The sequence below is a fragment of the Sciurus carolinensis genome, chromosome 2, assembly GCF_902686445.1.
Source record: "Sciurus carolinensis chromosome 2, mSciCar1.2, whole genome shotgun sequence".
Taxonomy (NCBI): Eukaryota; Metazoa; Chordata; class Mammalia; order Rodentia; family Sciuridae; genus Sciurus; species Sciurus carolinensis.
Window position 1 is genome coordinate 142717100 of NC_062214.1, and position 17070 is coordinate 142734169.

Consider the following 17070-nt stretch of genomic DNA (forward strand, 5'->3'; position numbering starts at 1 on the left):
TTTCAGGGTTTCCAACGCTTCCCCTCCCCCTGCCTGCAACGCCCCCGCGCCTCCTCTGCTTGGGGATTTGCCGGCGCTCCGCGGGCCCTCTCTGCGCGCTGGTGGTAAATCGGTTCGGAATGCATCGGGATGCTAGGCGCTTGAGCTGAGAGCCGCTCGGAGGCCCCGGCTAGGGTGTTGTCTGACTCTCCGGGTCTGGGCAGTGCGGCCGCTCCCGTCACTGCAGCGAGGGCCGGGCTCACGGCCGCGCGCCTGCCGCCGCCGCCGCCGCCGCCGCCGCCTCCATGCTGCAGCACAGGGCGCAGTTCCTCCAGGCCTGGCGGCCGCTGTTACCCAAACAAACCACAGTGGAGAGCGGGTCCCTTGGACCTGCCGGGGCTGCGGCTGCAACCCTGGTCCACAGCTGCCGGTCTCCCGCCTGAGCTGCGGACTCACCTCCAGCGCCTTGGCCAACGGGCGGGGCGCCGGTGCCGCTTGTACAGCGGCGCGCAGGGAGGCGGTGAGCGTGTGCAGAGCTGCCCGAACCAAGGACTGAATGTGTGTGCGTGCAGACGTGTGTGCGTGTGTTTGCGCGTTTTTCCTTCTTCCCCTGAGGATGTGAATGGCTTCGCAGCTGGCTGCTCCCTTAGGATTCTTGACTTTGGGGAGCTCTGGGCTGTGAGCACAACCCACCCATATAATCCATTTTTTTACGGTCGGTTATAGCAGGAAAAAAAAAAAAAAAAGAAAAAAAGCGCGCAACTGGACGGGGGTGGGGCAGACCAAGGAAACCTTCTGGAAAAACACGTACACGCGAGAGAGGAAGAATTGAAGGACCCGAGAAGACTTTCAAAGCCTCCATGCTGGCTCTCCCGTTTTCCGGCGAGATCCTGGACAATTTTTTTTTTAACCCTTTAGAATCATCTTGGCATCTCTCTAGTGTTTTGTAAGCCGCTTTCCAGTTAGCTGCGTGTGCGTGTGCGTGTGTGTGTGCGCGTGTGTATGTGCGCGCGCCTATCTCATGCATTTGACTGTCTTTTATCCAACTGCCCAGAAGCAAATGTGTTAACTCGGTGATGCCCCTCCATGCCCGGGTTCTTGCAGAGCGCAGAAGACGTCCAGACCCATTTTCCTGGCTGGATTCGGAGCGGCTGCTGGGTTGTAGAGCCAGGTGTGTGGATCACTTTACCCAGAGGCTTGGCAAGCGGCAGTATTAACCAGCTTCCAGGTACATCACAAGGTCAAGAGAGGGTCTTGCAGCTGTCTTGTTTCGGTGCATCTAGACTTTCCTGTGTTAGCCAGGAGGATACGTACGTTTCGGTCCACAGCATTTGAAGCCAAAAGTTCAGCCCTCCAAGCTGGATTACTATACAAACAAGGTAATGAGGATTGCTTTTAAAACTGCTTAACAAAATCCCGGACTCGTCCACAGCCCTTTCCAGGCTCCCTCCTCCCCACCAAAATGTCACCAGCTCCTGAATTACAAGGAATTGGTCTGGAGAAGAACTTGAAGGAAACGTGATCAAAGGGCTAAGAGAAAACGAGAACGCTGTCTTTGCTGTCTGGTGGGTTTCGAAGCTGATCTTGAGAAGGACCAGTTTCCTCCTTGTTTCTCCCTCTCCGTGCGGTGTTGGGTGTGCGAGAACAAGTGTGAGTGCGCGCGCTCCCGGATGCGAGTGTGTGAGTGTGTGTGAGTGTGTTTCTGTGTGTGCGTGCACAGCCGCCCTGCCTCTGCCCGCTCCCCGGGCGCGGAGCCGCGGGTTTCATGGGGCGATCCGCGCGGATCCCCCACCCAGCACGACCTGCGGGCAGCGGCGGCAGTGGCTTGAGCCACCTCTCGGACTCCCTAGGATGCGGGTGCTGAGCTATGGCAAAAGGCAGCGAAGTGAGGAGCAAGATCCACGTACGACTGTGAAAGCCACCTGGAGCCACCTTGTCGGGATTGTACCTGCGGGCAGAAAGTCCTCTTACGACCGCCTTTCCCCCTAGAGGCACCAGGTAACAAGCAAACCGCTAACCGCCTCACCCAGTTTCCTTCTGCTCTTGTTTCTAGTGTCTTATCTGCATTGCAGGCTACTTTACTTATTAATGTTTTGAAAATCATTAGGAAAGGCTGCGTATCCAAGGGCGCCTGCTCTATGATGTGGTAATACAATTTCTGGTGGTTGGAACATAAATCTATACCTGAGCACTTAATCTGGTAGTGAAAGCTAAGGGAATATGGATAGCTCCACCCTAAGGATATTTTCTGAGAACTAGGCATGTTGAACCTGTCTGAAGATACCAGGGATTAAAATTTCGTGTTTCCTTCAGGCTATGGTTGCCACGGACCATTTGGTATCCAACCCTTCCCACATTGTGGAGTGTGAGAGGGTGTTTGGTTTCCACCCATCGTTTCAGCTAAAGACTTTTATTTATTTATTTATTTTTTTATACCCTTTTCTACCTCTGGTTGTTTTCCTTTCCTTGTTGTACACAGGCTCGCCAGATCCTTTTAGTAGTTGTAAATTACACATCTGGGGACTTTGATCCGAAATGGAGTTTTCTTGAAACTTGCTTTGCTTGGGAAGGGAATTCATTGTCATGGGTGTGTGTTGAGATATGGTGCTTAACTGCCGGGATTCGCTTTTATGTAGCAGAATAAATCCATGAAATAAGTCATTTTTATATCTAGGAAAATGAGGCTAAAATCATAACCACCACTCAGCACCATCCCCAGCTGCATTATTTCAGTTGTGTTCTCGTGTTTGTTTTTGTATAATAGGTGTTTTGGAAATTCTTTCCAGTGTCTTGACTTACAAGGAGCAGGTGGATTTGACACTGCCTAATTAACATATTGGGTCTAATGTGTTAAAATGGAAATACCGTGGCTGACTGAGACATAACAAATTTAGTTAACTCCCAAAGCCCCTTACCCTTGGACCCTATTTCTCTCATTTCCTTTCCCCATCTCCTCTACTTCTGTCCCCTACAGAAAATTTCACTCCCTTCTCCAGGGCATTAGAATTAACAAGATAGAGCACTTCCAAAGTAGTCTCATCAATGTTTTATTCCATTGCGAAGATGGTCTGAATAATTCAGCTAAGGAGTGCTCATTTGTCTCCCGCTTTCGCGAGATGCCTGCTAAGCTGCACTCAGAGGAGGTCTGGCCCGACGGATCTGGAAGGGGCCCTGCTCCAGGAGGCAGTGATTGGGGTTGCTTTGGGGGTTTTTCTTTGCTAAAGCCATTTAGAATGTGTAGAGGTGCTGCTTGATTTTCCTCCATTCGCTGCGTTTCTATAGATATCCATATGATGGCATTTGCAGAATACGATCTGGCCCGTAGCTGATCTAGTTGTCTCTGCGCGCTGAAGTCCCCAACTCCTCCTCTGGAGTCTGGGATAGGCTGCTGCTGCAGCCCTCACAGGCTGGTGGTGCTACAAGGCCATGTATGCAGCGGGCTTTGGGGGCTGGGCTCTGCCACTGCAGCTGCCGGGTCGGCTTTGACACTTTCTTGGGGCGGGGCGGGAGAGCTCTGAGTGCCCCTGGCAGGCAGCAGGCGCATCAGCGCTGAGGTGGCCGCCTGAATGTGGGAGAAGGGAGTGGGGAGAGGTTCCAGGAGGGCGGTGGTGTCCAACTGGGTACACCTGCAAAATTCCCCACCGCCAGTATGAATACTCCTCACCGCCAGTATGAATATTCACCAAATAGAATGAATGCTAGCTACAAAAATTTCTTGATACTCAAACACTGCATGATTTATCAGGATTAAAAACCAGAATCTAAGTGTGTATTTCCTAGTTTTCCACTTGTTTCTTCTTTCTCCTCCCCTTTTGTGTTCTCCTTGATTTAATCAGGTCTTTTACATCCTTGTTTTACCTTCAGTTGGAGCACTACTTTAAAATCAACTAATCTATTCTCCCCCATCCCATACTCTATAAACAGAAGGAATTGAGGGTCACTCTTCATCTCTTCATACAGGCTTGGTGTGTGACACTGAATACAGAGGGTGCCTGCACTTAACAAGAACAGCAGGTCTACACTCCACCCTTGAGGACTCAAGAAAAAAAAATGGTATTGCCTGCATTAGGAAAAAAAAAAAAAAAAAAAAAAGAGTGTAGGTAAGCCAAATAAACTAAAAATAACTAGGGATTTGGGAGGAACTGGGAGTAGATATTCACCCTCTATTCTTCATTTTATTTTCTCTTTTAGCTAATAGCTTTGTAATTCTTCTATTACTCAGAAAATTTTAGACAGAAAGCTGACTCGTGTGTGCTAAACCATCTGACAAGGACATGTCTTTGTCCCTTAAATTTTCCTAGAGTATTATTGCAATAGAAATGAAACCATACTCATAATATTTGTTAGCAAATAAATAATGCCTATCTAAAGGGTAACTAAAAATAAAGGAATGCTGGTGAAGAATATGTGTACTTAGAAAATGAGGTGTTTTCCCTATATCTCCTTCATTTCACTTCCTTTTGGCCTTTTTTTCCACCAAGGATTCAATCTTTTGCAAGTTTGTTCTGGTCTTTATGTACTCATCCATCGGGATGGCAAAACAAATACATTAAACTTGATGTTGAATGTTCAGAAGATTAAATATAGTTTTTGTTGTGATTCAAACTTAAAATTCATTCCTTGATGTAGATTGGACTTAGGTTAATTGTCATAACCAGAGCAGAGGGTTTCACTTATAGAAGTTCCCCCAAAATAAAAATAAATAAATAAATAAAAATGGAAATTTCTACCACTCTTTCCTTCTCCCTTGTGTAGAAGCAAGCCAGTTTGGAGATTTGAATCTATTTGCCTTGTTAAGCATTATCTATACACAGAATGGGCCTGGCTCACTGTTGGGTTAAGACTGTCAGGAATTGATAAGGGATTTCCCAGCAAATGCTTTCTCCCTGTTAGCCCTCTTTTGGGCACTATTAAGGGGGAAAGAACAATAGGAAAGTTAGGACACTCATGGGAACAGAAATGGGCAGATAATCAAGTGCAAGTTTTCACTTTATTCCTATCCCTAGAAGATTTCTTTTAGTCATTTTTTTCCTTTCTCTTTTTAAGAAAAGAATGACCTTGAGCAATACTAATATTCTATGCTTCACACACTCCTTTCCCTTCATAAATATATAATGGTATATGCATTCAGTTTTGAAATATGACATTCCTGTGCTGGTTCATTTGGGGAGGAGTTCATCAAGGTATATCTCTGGTACCAGCCAGAAGTAATTTCTTTCCTTTTTCTCAAGAAGGATAGCAGGAGCTATAGTCATCTGAGGGATAATTGCCCCACCCTTATTCCCTCTCCAATTATTTTTGTCTCCTCTACCATTAATGGATTCTTGGCAGTAAAACAGTCTGGTTATGACACTGGTGTTTAAATGACCATCATATGTTAAATCTACCTTTTATCTTTCCTGAATGAGCATCATTTGCCTGTGTTCATTTAAGCTAGAGCTGTTTCCTCTTGCTGCTTGAAACACTTTTGGCTTGATAGTTTTGCTGAGTTTTCTTGCTGGTGAAATTAGGATCTTGCTTTCTGTTAATATTGTTGCTGTGTCCTTAGGTGGTTAGGGTGAGATATTTGCAACTCGTAACAGTGTTCCTGCAGGTATGTGAAATTACTATGTAACAACTACTCAGTTATTTAGGAAGAAATTTATAGTAAATAACATTGATATTATTTTTGCCCATGTTGCAATAAGAAGTTAGAAAGTTATTTGAAACATTCTAAAAGTGGTAAGTAGCTTACATGGTAATCTTGTTCCAATGATTTTATTCTGTTTACTTATGAATGGAAACTATTGATACCACATTTCGGATTTTTCATATAATCAGTTCTATGTTTTATGTTTCATTGTAAAGTAAAGATACAAATTTAGGCCTCATTGGTGTGTGACTCCCTAGAATACATGACTAATGGGCGAATTTGCTAAATCATTCCAGTGATACACGTGTTCATAGTTCTGCCTAGTTCAATAAACCTTGAGAAGGAATCTACTTTTTCTGCTTCTAAAGCTCGCATTTTTATTCCTATGGCATCCTTCAATCATTGAGGACTATTTAGAACTCAAGGCAGTATAATTTGTCCATTACATGGTGTGTGCATGGTGAAATTATGTTTATAATTATTGAGCTATTCTGGTTAGAGGTGAACCATCTTTATTATGCTCTATCACCATAAATTGTATGATATTATGAAACCCCTAGTAAGTGTAACAGAAGATAGAAGAATTTAATTCAGAGATAGTTAATGCTACTTTTAAGTTTTTATATCATCGTGTTCTAATAGATACTGTTCTGACAGAAGAATGCTTTTCACTGAACTATATCCTAATTTAACAGTAATTATGAAGATGGTTAACAATCGATAGAAAATTACAATGGAATTACATGGTTATATAAATGCACTATCATTTTACTGATATAAAGTACATGAAAAGACTATTATTTAAACCACAACCATATTTGTAGTTTTTCTCAGAAATTATCTTTGATAGCTATTATTCATTAAGTCACATGGCTACATTGGAGGAAAATGCCAATTGACCATTTTGAGGGTTTTATATATTCTTACAAAAGAAATCTATCACATCTTAAAACACACTATTCCTGCATTTGCTCTGTGAATATATATATGTATATACATATATATTTTCACAAAAATATATTAAAAATAATATATACACACATTTATATGTATATATACATGTGTTCATATATATGTACACATATATGATATATATGCATATATATTTTTGCTACTATGACCAAGATACCTGACAAGAAGAATTAGAGGAGGAAAAGTTCATTTGACATTCACAGTTTCGGAGGCCTTAGTCCTTAGACAGCCAGTTCTATTCCTTAGAACCTGAGATGAGGCAGAAAATTATGACAGAAGATTGTGGCAGAGGAGAGCAGCTGGGAACATGGCACCAGGAAGCAGAGAGAGACTAAGCATAGTGCACAAAATGCATACCTCAAAGGAGTATAACCCCTGGGATCTACCTCCACCATCCACACCCTGCCCTGCCTACAGTCACCTCTCCATTAATCCTTATCAGGGGATGAACACACTGGGTTAAGGCTCTGGTAACCCAATCCTTTCACCTCTAAAGCTTCTTCATTATCTCACGCGTGAACTTTTGGGGGATACCTAACACCTAAACCATACCAATATATATTAAATTTTAAATATTTTTATTTTTAAACTTTCAATGAAATATTTTGGAATTGATGTTATAATCTTGTGAAAATGCAGAATTCTGAAAGAAAATTGAATCTGTTTTAGTGTTCACAACAAAAATGACTTCAGAACAGAAGTAATAAAATCAATGATTAAAGTTAAAGGATACTTTTAACAAACTCTAGGAATAATTTCAGCATTCCTAGAAAAAGACTGAAAGAAAACTAACAAGTTCAATCTATATTTAATCAGAACTAGTATATTTAGTCAAGAAAATGTCAAAACCATGCTGTTTATCCTACTGTATTCCACTTTACCCTGTGAGTCTCTTCTGAGAAAGTGAAAAAGAGCCCTGAAGGACCCACTTCACTTGTTTTCTGGATCCCTTCCTCTTTTGACTTCTCAAAATCAATGAAGGGCATTGTGCATGCTAAGCACATGCTCTATCTCCCCAACCTCATATACTGTATTCAAATAGGATTTTCATGAATCATAGTGCAATGAATGACCTGCAAAGTCACAGGAGATTTTCATTAAAGTGGCTTACTACAGAAAGCATATCACCTGTATACTCTTGAAGGCTACCCTTCTCATAGCCATTGGAAGTACAGACTGTGGTATTTTTGTTATTAATTAGGTCCCTTTTTGTTTTTGCCTATAGTGCAAAGACTGGCCAGGTTACTAAGTGATTTTTGTGCATTAATTTTTTTATTAGGGTTTAGGTATTTGGATAGCAATATTAAAATGTATATAATTTCTATTACCATACTGAACACTACAGTGTGTGGTGCATATGCTTTATTCTATGTGGACAGATATCATGGTATCACTACAACAGATATTTTAATTTGCAATGTCATATTCAAAAGAAATATGCTTAATTTTAAATTAAAAGTGTGGGTTCTTAAATACTAATTATATAGGATACTTACCAAGTAGTGACTGTTCACCTGTCATGAAGTTAAGCAATTGAAGACTGGACATTGAATTCTGACCTCAGAGAGCTTATTTTCTTAGTTATATGAAAGACATAAATAAGTGTATAAGCTTAAAATAACTCATACTTTATCCTATTTTGATGTTTAATGCTTTGATGTTTTATTTTACATTTTATGTAGAGGAGAAAAGGGAAATTAGGAAACCATGGTCATATTTTGTAAGGTTTGTATATCACAGTGATTAGAAGCTTGAATTTTGGGTTTCTGCACACCTGTGTCTCAGCTCTGTGTACCTTGAACAAGTCTTTTAACCTTTTTGAACCTCAGTTTCCTCAGCTGCAAATTGAGGTTAATGATAAGATATGTCACAGGACTGTCTGGAGGTCTCAGTGATAGTGTATTAGGTACTTAGCTGTCATCATGATCATCACCATTGTCATCTTTATCATCTTGTCATTAACTAGCAAGAGCATTAATAAATAATTCTAAAGGAGATGATAAGTAGATGGCTTGAAATTCTATGTTTGGGATCATAGAACTTCAGAGTTCCAAGGAATACTAAAACTCATTCAGATCAGGACTCAAATAAACCAATATCTTCAGAGTCCAGACAGAAGGTGCAAAGTTGAGAATTTTCTTGGGTTTGAGAAATCACCAGATGTATGATCTGTGACACACCACACAGTACATGACTTACCCAAAGACATTAAAATTAAAATTCATTTTTACCTCTGGTGAGCCTGGAATTGTGAAACTTGTAAGTCTTCCTGATGTGTATTCAATCTTATATTTCCTCTGAAGCATGCCTACCAAGTGGTCATCTTGATTAAGCTCAAGTGCCTTCAGTGATCAAAGTCACTTCGCCTGTAGTAGATTACTTCATTTTTGTGTAGGTGTATTATGATTTTATCTTTTAGGTCGAGCCACCTTCTGGCATCCTATTGTTTCCAACTGACTTTAACGTGGGAGGAAGTGGTACACAGTAAGTCCAATTCTAGTATTATTACCTGGAGTACGACTTGAGATGCCCTACCCACAATTCCTCTGTTTAACCATTAAACATATCCTGGACTTAAACTGGTTAGAGACAATTTTCTATGTGTTATTATTTCAAAACTTTTACCTTTTATGCTTAAAAAAAGTTAGCTAGAATTAGTCCCCAACATGGCCCTTTTCTGACACTTTCTAGTTCTTTTTCCCCATTTTTCTTTGAAGCATGATACCAATGCCAACAACTCATGTGGGTTGACTAATATAGAAATGAGTAGGGCTACTGTTTCCTTGTTTTAAGAGCAGAGAAAAGAAGCAGATGTTGTAACACTCATGATTTGAATGTGAGATGTCTCCCAAAAGCTCGCGTGAGAGACAATGCAAGAAGATTTGGAGAAGAAATAATTGTTATAGATTTAAACTAATCAGCAAATTAATCCCTGATGGGATTAACTGGGTGGTAATTGGAGGCTGGTGGGGCAAGACTGGAGGAAGTGGTTCATTGGGGGCATGGTTATGGGGTATATATTTTGTATCTAGCATGTGAAATCTCTTAGCTCCTTGATCACCATGTGAGCTGCTTCCCTCTGCCACACTCTTCCACTGCGATGTTCAACCTCAACTCCAGCCCCTAGAAATGGAGCCTGCCTTCGATGGACTAAAACCTCTGAAACCATGAGTTCTCAAAAAACCTTTCCTCCTCTACAATTGTACTGGTTGGGTCTTTCAGTTGAAACAGCACAAAAAGCAGACTAAAACCCATTCCATGTTGCACTCTTGTCAAATGTTACAATTTGACCATTACCTTTTTTCTACCTAAGGACATTGGAGTCCTTAATATACATCTAAAAGATGCTACAACTGGTCAATCCAAGTTTGGTAACAAGATTAAAAGTGTTTGCCTTTCTGAGTCCAGATACTAGTGAGGATATTTGAGACTACTCTCTCAATATTCAAATTATCTGATTTACTTATAATGACTGAATTAATTATAAATTTCCCACTAAAAACTGAGATAAAACTAACTTATAAATTGTAATAATGTTGCTTACAATGAGCATGAAGAACAAGGAAATGAATCAAGACACAGAGTAAAAATTTCACCTCATCCGTATGGTGACTGACTATATCATGAACTTTTTGAGCAGCCAAGAATGTTTCAAGGCTCATTCTTTAATTCCGTCAATAAATTTATATTTGTTGTTTAATGCATACTTAGATATTCTGCTAAACATTTCCCCTTTGAGACACAAGAATCAAAATGGTATAGATGCCACTCTGGGACAAGTTCAACCTAGAGTGAGAAACAAATATTCTTTCGGAGAGGCAATCCTAGTAACGAATCAGTCTTGATGACTTTCTTCCATGTTTGCCTCTTAATTTACCCTTAACCAAGGTGATCAATTGCTAGAATATTCACTTATTTGTGTTAACTCCTCTTTTTAAAATAGAACTGACAATTTAGGCTCCTAGCAGTTTTCTCAGGCTTCATATGAGGTTGCCTGAATTCTACCAAGGGGAATAGTCAGGAGGAAATGACAGTAAACCTCTTTTACTCTGGTTCTTGAAGAACAAGTCTAGGAGACACTATCCATAATCTTGAATGTTACTATTTTTAGGTGTTATGCTTAAAAATGATTATTTAAAGTTTTACATTTAATATGAATGCAAATAGTTGTCAAAATTGACACCAAGTCAAACATAATTAACCTTTTCTTAATTACTCTTTGTCATCATTACATGTGTTTGTGATTGCAGAAATCCCTCAGGGACTGATAAATGATACATTAAAGGCAGTTTATGCTGATGCTTCATTTGTCCCTTCTTTCTCTTTTTCCCTTTCTAGATAAAAATTTTTGTTCTCATATAGATACATTTTGTTAGTTTTCCTATTATTCTTTCAAACTCCCTGATAGGAACTTAATGCAAAATGACAAGATCATTAGGTGTGTTTCTAAATGAGAGTGCAGAGCTGAGTGAACATCTAAGACCTCCACTGAGTACATGGGTTTTCCTTCCATGCTTTTTGTGAGGAAGGCACTGAAGCATCCTAATGTATCTGATAATACGTAATGGATGCTGATGATCAGCATCATCAGCATCATCATATCCTCATCCTCATTGTTTTATGAGAAGATACTCTGCCAGTCACTGTTAGTTTCTACTTTTCCTTAACTTATGCAAGTCATGGTCGTCTTCAGTTTTTAGAGGAAAGTATTAAGACTCAGAGAAGTTTATTTTACTTACCTATTATCATGCAACTAATAGATCTTGTGAATATTATCAAAATCCAAATATTTCTGATTCTGAAGATGTTATAGCTGCTATGCTTAGACAACTTCTCTCATGTCTCACTTCTTTTGACTGTTTTATTTGATTATTACTTGTGTGTGTTTTTATCCTCCTTCATGGATGATGAATATTCTCTAAATATACATCATATGCTTAATTTCTTTTGCCCTTTATGGTATTCTATGAACTACCATATTTTGTACTTGGAAGTCTCTAAAAAGATGTATGGTTGCCTACTAGGGAATTTTGATGATGATTGTATTTAGTATTTAATTACAAAAAGCTATTGTTTCTTTTACCATTTTTTCTAGTACAGAGAAATCAGAATGTTGCAGTGTTAGGATGGAACAGAATTTAGAGATTGCTGTCTGTCTTTAAAAAATACTGGCTCTAACCAGGCACTGTGTTCTACTTCCCTCTTATTCCTTTGCCATGTAATTCATGCAGCCGGTTGCAGTCCTTAACGAGTGTTTCATGTTTGCCAAACTCATTTCCTCAACCTGAATTAATGCCATGATTTTGAAAATAGAGGGGCCTGATTATGGTCTTTCAAAATCGGTGCTTAATTCTAGATGTACCTGTTGTCAGGACTGATCTTTTCAAGAATAAACCCTATGATGTGTTTTCAACTGTGATCTATTTTCTTATTTCTGTGGTGAATCCCAAATAACCACAAATTCCATGTAATTCTCCTGGAGAATAGATAGATGTTTGTTTCCTTTCTCCCTAAAACTGATTTCATTACTTGCTTTGAGCCATGAGCGTGGCAAAATGATTGGTCTAAGTTCCAGGCCTTATCCTCCAAGGACTATGTAGCTTCCCTTCTGCCTGAAGGTTGTTACTATTTAGCTGAGAAATCCATATGCCTTTGCTGAAGTTAAGTGATCCAGATGATAGCCAACACCAGTTGCCAGACATATCCATGAAACCACTTGAGACCATCCAGACATAACTGAGCCTAGAGATAATTATATTTCAATGAGTGGCCCCAGATCAGACCAACGGAGGGCCAATCCAAATAGTTGACTGTCAGATCACAATCAAATAAAATGACTGCTACTTTAAGCAACAGCATTATAGGGTAGAAGAAGATAACTGAGACACCCACCCTGGGTATTGGAACATAGCGAGTCACAATACCTCTTTTGGAAGAAGATCTTACCCATATCAATATATATGCATATTAATATATGTATACATATACAATATACTATATGTGTGTGTGTGTGTGTATATATATATATATATAGTTGCGATAAATGCATGTTGAAATTCCACTATATCTAGACATACTTGTTCTATGATTCATTTACTTTTGAAGCATAATATTGTCTTCCTTAAACCTTTACAAATGTTTGTTTATTCCACAGTAGGTACTTTTTTAGGATGTTTTGAAACATGGCTGAATGTACATGATCTTAATTTCCACTTGTCGATCTTGTGATGTAACCACTTATCAGGCACTGGAGAAGCTTCCTCGGAAAGGTTGTTCTCTTATGCGAGGGGTCATGCCACTCATTTCAGCCCAAGTTTTCTTCAAGTTGCATTTGGAATTTTGTTTCAGTGTAACATTTTTTTTTCATTTCTCCAAGATTTCATTTTACCTTCTAATTATATTTTTGTGATTCATATTTACTATCCATTTCTTCTGTAAATTAAATCTAAATTGTACAATTACTTTATTCTTTGACTTCACACACACCTCATTTTATTTAATAATGGTCTCATTTATGTATCAAATTACTCTACAGGAAATTGACGTACTTTTGCAGTTATAATGAGGTACAGAGTATAGGCCATGGGGCAGTACAATTATAATGATTTTATAACTTTCTGATTATAATTTATTTGCAAAATAATTGCAAAAATATCAGTAGAGAAGAGTATAGTAGACTTCAGTATTTTCACTTTTAGTAAGAGATATTTGTGAGGAGTATGTGGAAATGCATTTTTTATTCATCTATATATTTCCTTCAAAGATATTTTGTAATTATAGGTTTGAAAATCTGTCTAGATTACATTGAATATTAATTATTTTATTAATGATTCTTTCTGTTATTTCTTACTATGAGTTTAGAGTTATATATTAGGTTATATGTGTTGGGTCAATTATTTAAAAATTCTAGTGAATTTAGATATAACCAGGTGTGAATTCTATCTGTTACATATGACAATATATATAAAAATTATTTTCATAGCAAAATGTGGATCAATATCTTTATCTGTAGAATAGGGCTAATGTTGTCCATTTCAACAGTTTATGACCAGAAGGTGAAATAATGAATTCCCAACCCTTCATATGTTGACTGACCAACAATGGAATACTCAAAACAATTTTAGAAATTCCTATTAAGATACGTTGAAAGTAAGAAAATCACAATTGTAAGTAAAGAATAACAGCAAATATGTTATTATGTATGGTATAATTGTTCCATTTAATAATAAATATCCTTATATTTTATATACTAGACTGTTATATTTGTTTAGAATAGCTTGATTGCTTTAAAAATATCTTGTGATTTATTCTGTTGAGAGGACTGAAAAGATCTGTTAAGAATATCAAGGCAATATTTTTATTTCTAGATAAATCTATACATTTTCTTCAATAAATTAAATATAAGCAATCTTGGTATAGGTCTAGAATACCTAAATATTGTTAGACTAACTGGGATAATATCTTGAAAGCAGTATCTCAAGTAATACTTAGAACATGGTTAGGAAAACTAAAAAAACAATCATAGTATCACTTATCTGACGGACCCGACCAATCCAGTTTGTTTATGGTTTTGAAGTTATTCAGTTGGTAGGATCTTTTGAAGAAATGAAACAATATATGATTGTAAACATGAAAACTAGGTAAAGGCTTTGGAATGAAATTGCTTATGCACCATTTAGCTTTGTGGAGAATGAGAGGAAAATGAGTAACTTTCTTGTTTTGGAAAGGGGAAATGAATTTATATTTTTTTAGATTATTTTGTTAACCTTATTGTTATCCATACTTGTCTCTTTAGGAGTTCTATTTCTTCTTTAGTGTTTTAATTGAAAATTAAATATCTATATGAGTATCTATAGCCTATATAGATATATGACTATAGTACATATTGTTTAACAGAGATAAAAATGGATGAATCAATTTATGTATTAATGACTGAAAATTTCCAGTGATGTTGGAGAAATCAAACTTCTTCAATCCTACATGTTATCTGTACTATTACAATTTAAAAACATGGAATAAATAATTTTCTCTAAAGTATCTGTATTAAAGGGAGTCAAGGGCACTCTAAAATGAAGACAAAATTTGAGAGATCTTTGTCACCCTTGTTACCAAGTGTATTCTCAGGAGGTGTTGATTGAATAAATGAATTTACATGTCCATATAATAATAAATATTAATTTTAGAAAAGTCAGATGCAATGGTGCATACCTGTAATTCCAGTTACTTGGGAGGCTGAGGAGGAGGATGTAAAGATTGAGTCTAGCCCAGAAAACTTAATGGGACTTTGTCTCAAAGTTTAAAAAGTGCAGGGCATGTAGCTCAGTGTTAGAGTGCTCACCTAGCATGTGCAATGTACTGGGTTTAATTGTTATTGACTCAAATAAACAAACCAATCTATTAGTTTTAGAATGTGACCTTAAAGCACTAAATATTTATATGTAGCAATAGAAAGGAACTAGTTTCATTTTTATAGTAATTTCCTGTATTTTGGTGTTTACATTTTAATGTTAATATTTGCGATTTTTGGGTTTTGAGATTCATGAAAGAGAAAAGAACCAGCCTTTGAAATACGAAAAGAAAACAACTTTTTAAAAAATTTAGTTTTGTTTTGAATTTTTTTTTCTATTTTGTCTCTCCCTATATACTCTCTGTGAAATATAGTACTTATTGAGGGTAGAAAGTGTAGCTCTTTCAAAGTAATTTCTGGCACATAATACAAATACAGATTTTTGTTGTATGGAGTAATAGGTAGAAGGATCACCAGTATTTCTTGGAAAGAATTCATTTGAGCTGAAAGTAAATTAGTACTCATTTTGAGGAGTGATGACAACATAAGTATATAATTTGCCATTTCTAAGCTGAAATGATATATTAACTACATAGCAGCTCAAGGAGGAGTTGAGACCTGCAGGTCAATATGCAAACGGAGACAAATGGAATGATGTAATTAATAGTCCTCAGCTTTTTAGAGTTCAGGCTCTGTAATCAGCACTCCGCAGCAAAAAGATTTTTGCTTTCAGCACCCAGAGATAAGTCAGGAAAACAGTGTGTTCATTTAGCAGCTAGTGGAATATTCAACCTAACTTGGCTCAAGCATTCATTTTCTTAGTTCACACAAAAAATGTCAGAAAGGGTTTTCTCAAGGCATGGCTTGACTCAGCATTGAAAGAGTTGAAAAACCAAGATCCAACTTCCATCTGCAATTAATCCTTATTGATTTCTTCTCTCAGATTTGAAAGGGTGGATCATCACAGCTTCATATCACAACAGGAAGTTCAAAGGCAGGGAGAGAGGTAGAAAGGGAGAGAGAGAGGCAGAGAAAGAGAGAAAGAAGGAGAGTAGGAGAGAAGTCAAAAAGAGAAACTGCTTCCTAAGGGTCCTGAAGAAGAACTTTGCTTGGTTCTTTCCAGTTCCAATTCTTTGACTTGGGCCATGTTGCTATCTCTGACCTTGATACAAGGAATGAAGCTATTGCTTGATTTTATTTGTACTTTTCTTCCTCATTTTCTTTCTTTTTCCCCTCTTCCTCTTTTCTTCCCCCCCCCTTCCTTTTAGGATTATTTTCTATGAAAAGCCACCCCTGTGTCCTACATGTGAAACTCAAAAGCCAATAAAGTTTGAGGGAAATTTAAATATATTGCTTTGATAATAGTGTTTTCCATTTTAAGATTCCTTAACAAGTTCTATTATTTTTGGGGAAAGAAGTTGAAAATTGTCAAGCCAGCCTTATTCTAAAATATTTGAAATGAGTGGGTCTAATAGAATTTTACTACAAATAGAATTGTATTTGTCCACTTTTCATTGAGAGGCTAATACCTTCAATATTTATAAATTCCAGATTTAACTTACTACTGTAGAACACTAAGGTTATATGTAAATATACCATATGTATGTATGTATATATGTAATATATACATAAAATATGAATCCACACACTTTACGTACATTTATTTTTTTCAAATGCTGAATATCTACTAATATACATGCTCCATATTATATTAGTCATAGTTATATTATCACCCTTTAATGGAAGATTATGAATAATATCTAAGTTAAAAGATTATGGAAATTAGTCATCTTTCATTCTTTATAAATAAGATCTAATGAAATTATTGAAAAAAATGTTAATGGATGAGTATTATATAATTTTATATGTGACACTAGTCTTGATGTCTTTTCGTAAAACAAAGATCACAGGAATGCTGAATAATTCTTGTAGCTTTTGTTTCATTATCATGATTTATTTTTTCACCTTCTGAAGCATAGAATTCTCCATTATGATATGCTTATTTCTGGAGGTCATATTCTTTTTTGATGGTGATAAATTTCAGTTTTCTTATCGAGCTTCTTCTTAATTTTTTACTGTAACAGTATAGTTGATAATAATGAGCTCATTTTTTACAGGGATAAGCCCTTGTTTTTATTGACTTTTGGTATGATTTAGTTAAAGGAAGTAAACTGCTGGCCAAGGTGAACTGTGTCAGCCA

General features: G+C 37.5%; 1 protein-coding gene across 2 annotated transcripts in view; it reads left to right on the forward strand.

Annotated features, from left to right (window-relative positions):
• The first annotated feature begins 1684 nt into the window (after positions 1–1684).
• The window catches only part of Lrfn5 (leucine rich repeat and fibronectin type III domain containing 5), a 267764-nt gene continuing 252378 nt past the window's right edge, over positions 1685–17070 (forward strand). For both annotated transcript variants that reach the window (XM_047540646.1, XM_047540648.1), the window contains exon 1: positions 1685–1977. The gene's annotated coding sequence lies outside the window, so the exon portion shown is untranslated. The remainder of the gene's footprint in view (positions 1978–17070) is intronic.